Source organism: Gopherus evgoodei, chromosome 3 (assembly GCF_007399415.2).
Source record: "Gopherus evgoodei ecotype Sinaloan lineage chromosome 3, rGopEvg1_v1.p, whole genome shotgun sequence".
Lineage (NCBI taxonomy): Eukaryota > Metazoa > Chordata > Testudines > Testudinidae > Gopherus > Gopherus evgoodei.
The window spans coordinates 182,504,327-182,510,326 of record NC_044324.1 but is presented as its reverse complement, the minus strand read 5'-3'; the positions used below and the strand labels follow the sequence as shown (position 1 = coordinate 182,510,326).

Genomic DNA, 6,000 nt, shown 5'->3' with positions numbered 1-6,000 from the left:
TGCCCCTGCCATAGTCAAACACACCGTTCCCACTCCCCCCAGCTACTGAAATTAACAAGGATGCCAGAAACCACTCCTAACCCAAGGAGGGAACAGCTGAGTTTAAACTATTCTTAATGCAGGGGGCAGGCTTCTCCCTCTCTGAGGCAGTCGCCTTTTCTTACAGGTCTGGGTACTAGCTTACTTTCACCTCTGCTACCATCTCTCAAGGGCCTAGGAGAGTGAGTTCACAGGGGCTCTGCAGGGCCAGCGCTTCCATTAGGCGACCCTAGGCAGTCACTTAGGGTGCCAGGATTTGGGGAGGCAGCATTTTGTGCGCTCTCCACAGGGCGCATGGGAGCTTTGGGTTCCGCTCCCGTCGCACCGCAAAAGGACCTTCTGCTAACGTGCTGTGGAAAACAGCAGCAGGCAATTGAGCAGCTCAATGACTGCCGCTGTCGCCTGCGGCATTTCGGCGGCGGGTCCTTCTTCAGCGGCGCGATGCGAGTGGAACCGGAAGCTCCCGCGTGCCCTGTGGGGAGTGCACCAAATGCCGCCCCCTGAATTCTGCCTAGGGTGCCAGAAAGCCTGGCACCGCTCCTGGGGCTCTGGCAGCTTTAAACCTACCGACATACTGCAAAATCTTCGTAACAATAGGGAAGTGCCCCGTGAAACCTGTGCCCAGTGACCAAGCCCCTCCCCCTACCAAGAGAATGCAGTGCGTGCGGAGCTGGACTTAATGTTTCCCGGGAAAATGTGTGGTGGCTACTTGCAGGCGTGATCCAGACGACTGCTGGCCCGAGGACTGGCCTGCCGAGCGACTTAGTGCAGCTTCTACTATCTTTAAAAAAAAAAGGGCAAAAAGCCAACCAGCCTTAACAATGAGTCCGAAATGCAGGCACCGCCCCGGGGTCGGGGGCAAAGCCGGCCGGCGCGTGGCAGCCCCTGCGGAGAGCACGACGCCTCCACCTGTGCGCGCGCTCGCCAAAATGGAGCAGCGGCGGCGGCGGCGCCGCGGCAGCAGCGAGCGAAGTTCCCTCCCGCAGCCAGCAGCCAACTCTCCCCGCGCCGGGGGCGGAGCCATGAGGCAGAGAGAGGCTCAGGTCTGGGGCGCGCTGCACCAATACACGCCAGCCCAGGAGAGCGGCTCCCTGTGTCTGACCCTCCCCCATGCTGTGCAGTCATGGCGTGTGCGGCAGGAGAAACTCTTCCAAGAGCTCCCAGGCCGTCATAGCAGCCCCCGGCCTCGCCACCTCCCATCCCAGGAGAGGGTGAGCGCGCCCACACCCAAGCCAGACCTGCCCAGCTTCGGGGGGCGCCCCCTCCCCAGGACTCTGGTCTAAGGCAGTGCCCCCGCCCCCCGCGCCAGGAGCGCTTCGCTGCGCCTCTTTCGATGGAGCCTCCTCGCGTTCAGCCCGGGAGCAGCGTGGCAAGCTGCAGCCGCAGCATCGCCCCGTCCAGCCCCCTGAGAAGCAACACGCCCGGCAGCCTCCGCCGTGTCCCCGGGGAGCGCAGCTGCCAACTCTCCGCCCGCCTCCCAGGGGCTCGGCGGGAGGGGTGGTCCCTAGGCGCCCGCACCTGCGCTGAGTTTGCAGCCCTGAGGGGGTAGCTGGGCAGAGCCCAGCCCGGCTCCCCGGGAAAAGACCAGCCCGAGCGCGTGGCCTGCCCCGTCCCTGCACCGAAAGCCCCGGGGCGGCTGCGGGCGGGGGGGTTGCGCGGCAGCCTGGAAGGGGGGGTTCAGGGGGATCGCTGCCACTGACACCTTGTTACTTCCTGCTTCGCAACCCCAGGGCCCGACCCATCTCGGCGGAGGGATCCGCTTGCCTCTTCGAGCCTCCGCCCATTTCTGCTTCTGCTTTTTTTTCTTTTGCAAGAAAATAATTTGACAGCGATTTGCTGACACTGGGATTTTGCACCAGAGATTACAAGAAAGAATCCCCCCCAACAACCTCGTTCCTGATCACCAGACTGGGCGCGCAAAGGGAGATCATGCAAAAGGTAAGTCCAGGTTCTCAGAGCCTTTCCTAGTGAGGGGTTGCAAAGTGTGTGGGGAGGTGGGTGGATCTTTCCACCACTCCTTCTTCGCTCCCAGTGCAATTGCTTAGGGGAGGGTATTGCATGGGGGAAGGAGAGGGAGGAGTGTGTTTCCTGGCGGAGCGATATTTGTTTACAGGATGAGATCTATACTGTAAGTAAAGTAGGACCGAGCAAAGGCAGTTCTGTAATAAATTAGTTTAAATTGCATCATCGACGCCCCCCCAAAAGGGAAAACTTGTGCCCAGTCCGGCCAGGTCTGTGCTCCCGGATCCTGCATGCACTTGTTGCAGATTTACACCAGGTAGGCAAATGCTTAGCAAGTTTCATTTTGCATTAGCTGGGGCTCCCCTAAATAAAGAAAAAGTTTGCAGCTCACTGTCGCTCTGTAGTGCTGAGTAGGCGAGGCCCTCGCTGCAGCCTCTTCCTTCTGTTGCAAGACATCCCAGCAGGGAGAAGAGGGCAGTCCGGCTGGCAGTTTATTAGTGTCCTGTGCTTGCGCCTTTTTTTTTTTTTTTTTTTTTGGAAGAGGGGAGTGTGCGCTATGTGCAGGCCTTAGGGAATGTAATTAAAGGAATGTATGTGATAAAGTTCTCAGTCTGTAACCGAGAAACTGCAGGATTCCTTAGGGATGAATCTTTTCACAGGGTGCATTTGTGTCAATGCTGTGGTGTGGCAAGCTACTATATGCGTAGATTTGGCACTTGATAATATGCTGCCATACCTGCCTACAGTGGGAAATAGAAAAACCTGAGATTTTCATCTTGGCCACTCCCTAAATCTCTACCCTACCATTTCTCCTTGGCAAGTGACAAAAAATATTGCCGAAGATAAGTGTGCTTTTAAAATCAGGAAAATATGTTCCAGTACTCTATGATTCCAAAAAATGTGGCTGTTAGAATTGCCTTTTTAAAGCCTGTCTGTAGATTTTCCTCCCATATCCTATTCAGTGTTACATTCAGAGCTGCAATACTGAAAGTCCAGATACTCTGGAGGCAGGCCCCAAAGTTTGAAAAATCCCTATTTCTCAGGCCAAAAGCCTGAAATTAAATATGGATGTATGTTGTGGGCTTTGCATTTAAAAGGGGTTTGAGCTTGATGTGCACCCCTGAAAAGGGTTTAGGATTTAAAGTAATGAGGGCTGGTGGTGGTTGCTTCTTGGGGAAGTTGGAAAGGGATGTGGATTCAGGTTCTGAAACATTTTGCTGTAATTATACTGTGATCTCGTAGGGCAAGATAATGGCTTGGTTCCTACTTGATGGCCAGTAAATAGCTTGCAAATATTGGAGAAGAAATGGTACTTTGAATTAGCTGTACAGAGTGGCTGACAAAAATCAAGTGTTTTGTGTGGCAAACTTGAAATATTAATTTGCTAACTTATTTCCATGTATGTGAATCTGTTTCTAACAAGATCACATTTAAGTTTTCTATCTGAGATTATTGTCTAAACAGGCTGTTGCAGCTGAATCACATGGTTGCATAGGAATTTATTTTTTGTTATTTTTATTCTTTGGAAATTATACATTATTGCTTTCCTCAGATAAGGAATATACAGTAAACTGGTCACTGTCAGTGATTTTAAGTACTTAAGTTTGTGGTCTCTTGAAATGTGTGGAGTAAGGAGCAAAACTCTACAAGATGTCTAAATACGAGACAGATGTTTTACAAGTAAAATTAATAATCAGCTAATAAATGGATAATGCTTGCTTTCTTCTTCCTCTGCTTGCTTTATAGGTTAGTTCATGTCTATCAGTCTGTTAGCTACACTTGACTTTTCACATGTAAACTTTGCAAATTTTGTACTTTAATAAATTAATACATTTTTTCTGTGCCAACAAATTACTTAAGATAGGTGCAGATCTTTACAGACTGAAATAACAGAGCTTTAGAAAATGTGAATAATAATGAAACTATTTGTGAGAAAATGTTGTGATTATTTTAGTTGCCAGAGACATACAAGTTTAACCAGTAATTAACTGGTTAAACTTGTATGTCTCTGGCAACTAAAATATTACTGTAAGACACCTATATGGAGTGAACCCTCCACAGGGATCCACTCATGTGGTGAACTTTGCAGGGTTAGAGCCTAAATATTTTCCTTTCTCAAAACGTGTAAATACGTTTTGTACCTTAATTAAATAACCTGTATTTATGGTTTCATTGTATGGATAAACCATTTGTATGCATAGTTCTTATGCATGGAACATTTTTTGTATCATTTATTTAATTTGTGGTCTTGACTGGACATTAATTGGCCTGGAACAGAGCTGTTTCTCTGACATCCTTGGTATTACAATCTTATGGGTATTTTAGATAAATGCCTGAATTTTCTTTCATCTATTAAATTTCGAGGCCTTGACTACCATGCTACTTTGAGCCACTCCTTTTGAGGTATGTTCACTTTTGTATAAGGTTTGTTAAGGCATACATTTAACATCAGATGTACTGTTTGGTTCAAATACTCTATATATGTTATGGGACTTTGAAGATGTTAAGTTAAAAGGTTTTGTTATAAATAAAGAGAGTGTACAGCTTAACAAATAGGCTTTTTTTTATTTAGTTAAATGATTTCCTCTATCACATGAAAAAACTGCATTAGAAACATTCCTTAGGGTCACATTTGTGAATTACCAGTCAACACTGTTATTTCCATAAAGTTTATGTATATGTGTATTTTGAGAGAGTTAAAAGTCAATACATAAGACATGCACACGTTATGTAATTAACTAATATCTTTTTTATCCTTTCTGCTATGCTTCAGTAACAGAGCATGTTTATGTAACAAAATGAAACCAGAGGACTTCAGCAAGAAACTGAGCAGTGGTCAGAGGTCTGACTACCTAGTCAAACTAACAAGTGACAGACTCTATATAAAAGAAAAGATGTGAATAATGTAGCTTTAAATGAGCTGTGCAGTGGGAATTTTACATGAGTATGCAGTGCAGAATCTGGCCCTTAGGTGAAATGATAGGGCCAATCTTGATCACATTGTTGTAATGTCTATTCTGCCATTGACTTCGGTGCAGGATCAGGCTGTTGAATAGTTCACTAGATGTCCTTCCCTGCTGGTTGACCCATTTGAAAATGATATGGTATTGAGTAAATAAACCAGAGCGTGACTAAATTCTTTGTCTGATGTTAAGTGACTCATTTTGCATTGGGATGGCATCAGGCTTTATTTCCTATTCATTTATTGTTTTAGGTCTGTATATTGCTCTTGGTCACATGCCTCCAAGTGTATTACAATGTTCAATAACATAAAATATGTACATGTTTCAGTTTAGGTTTATTTTTGTGGCAGGCACGTCCATTTAACTAGGAAGGTAGTTCCTAGGTTTTTAAATAAGATTCCATCAGTTTAATTTTTCTGGCTAGTTTAGTCTTTTCAGGAATCCAAGAAGTAACTATCATTATTGGAGTGGTTAATGTAACTCCCTCCATAACAGGTGGAGAATAGGAGAAAAATGTAAGGACATTATTCCTATGTCCTGTGTAATCATGGAGTAATGCAGTATTGAGGCATTTTTATTAATGAGAGAACATCAACATTTTTCTAAAACTTGATGATAAACTCCCTATTTTTGCAAAATATTTTGCTGTTTGACTAGCTGCATTTAGGCTAGGGACAGCAGCTCAGTATAAGCTCCACCCCCTCCTTTTTTTCCCCCTCAACTTAGCTGTGCTCCTTAAAGGTTGGGAGCCTTGAACCCACAATGTTTTCATGGAGGTTCTTTGTCAGAGCCAGGAGTGGGGAATGATTTTGCTTGAGCTCATGTTCTCAGCCGTTCCTCAACTATTGGCCTGGTTTTGTCAATATCCATTCAGATTTCTCCCACTTTCTGCTTGTGTTTTGATGGAATGATTTAGTTCTGAATTAAAACTCAAAATACCCTATTTTCACAGTATGAGGCTTACTCTGTTGTGAATAGTTTAAAATTTGGTTTTAAATCTGCCAGAAATTTAAAAGCTTACGTTATTTTGGCAAAA

General features: G+C 46.0%; 1 protein-coding gene across 4 annotated transcripts in view; it reads left to right on the top strand.

The window, feature by feature from the left end:
• Positions 1 to 1,062: 1,062 nt before the first annotated feature.
• Positions 1,063 to 6,000, top strand: part of TRERF1 (transcriptional regulating factor 1) — a 168,656-nt gene continuing 163,718 nt past the window's right edge. For 3 of the 4 annotated variants that reach the window (XM_030557612.1, XM_030557611.1, XM_030557609.1), the window contains exons 1-2: positions 1,063 to 1,250; positions 1,770 to 1,977. The gene's annotated coding sequence lies outside the window, so the exon portion shown is untranslated. Of the gene's footprint in view, positions 1,251 to 1,769; positions 1,978 to 2,156; positions 2,318 to 6,000 lie in introns of those variants that run through there. The other variant, XM_030557616.1, reaches the window with a different exon arrangement.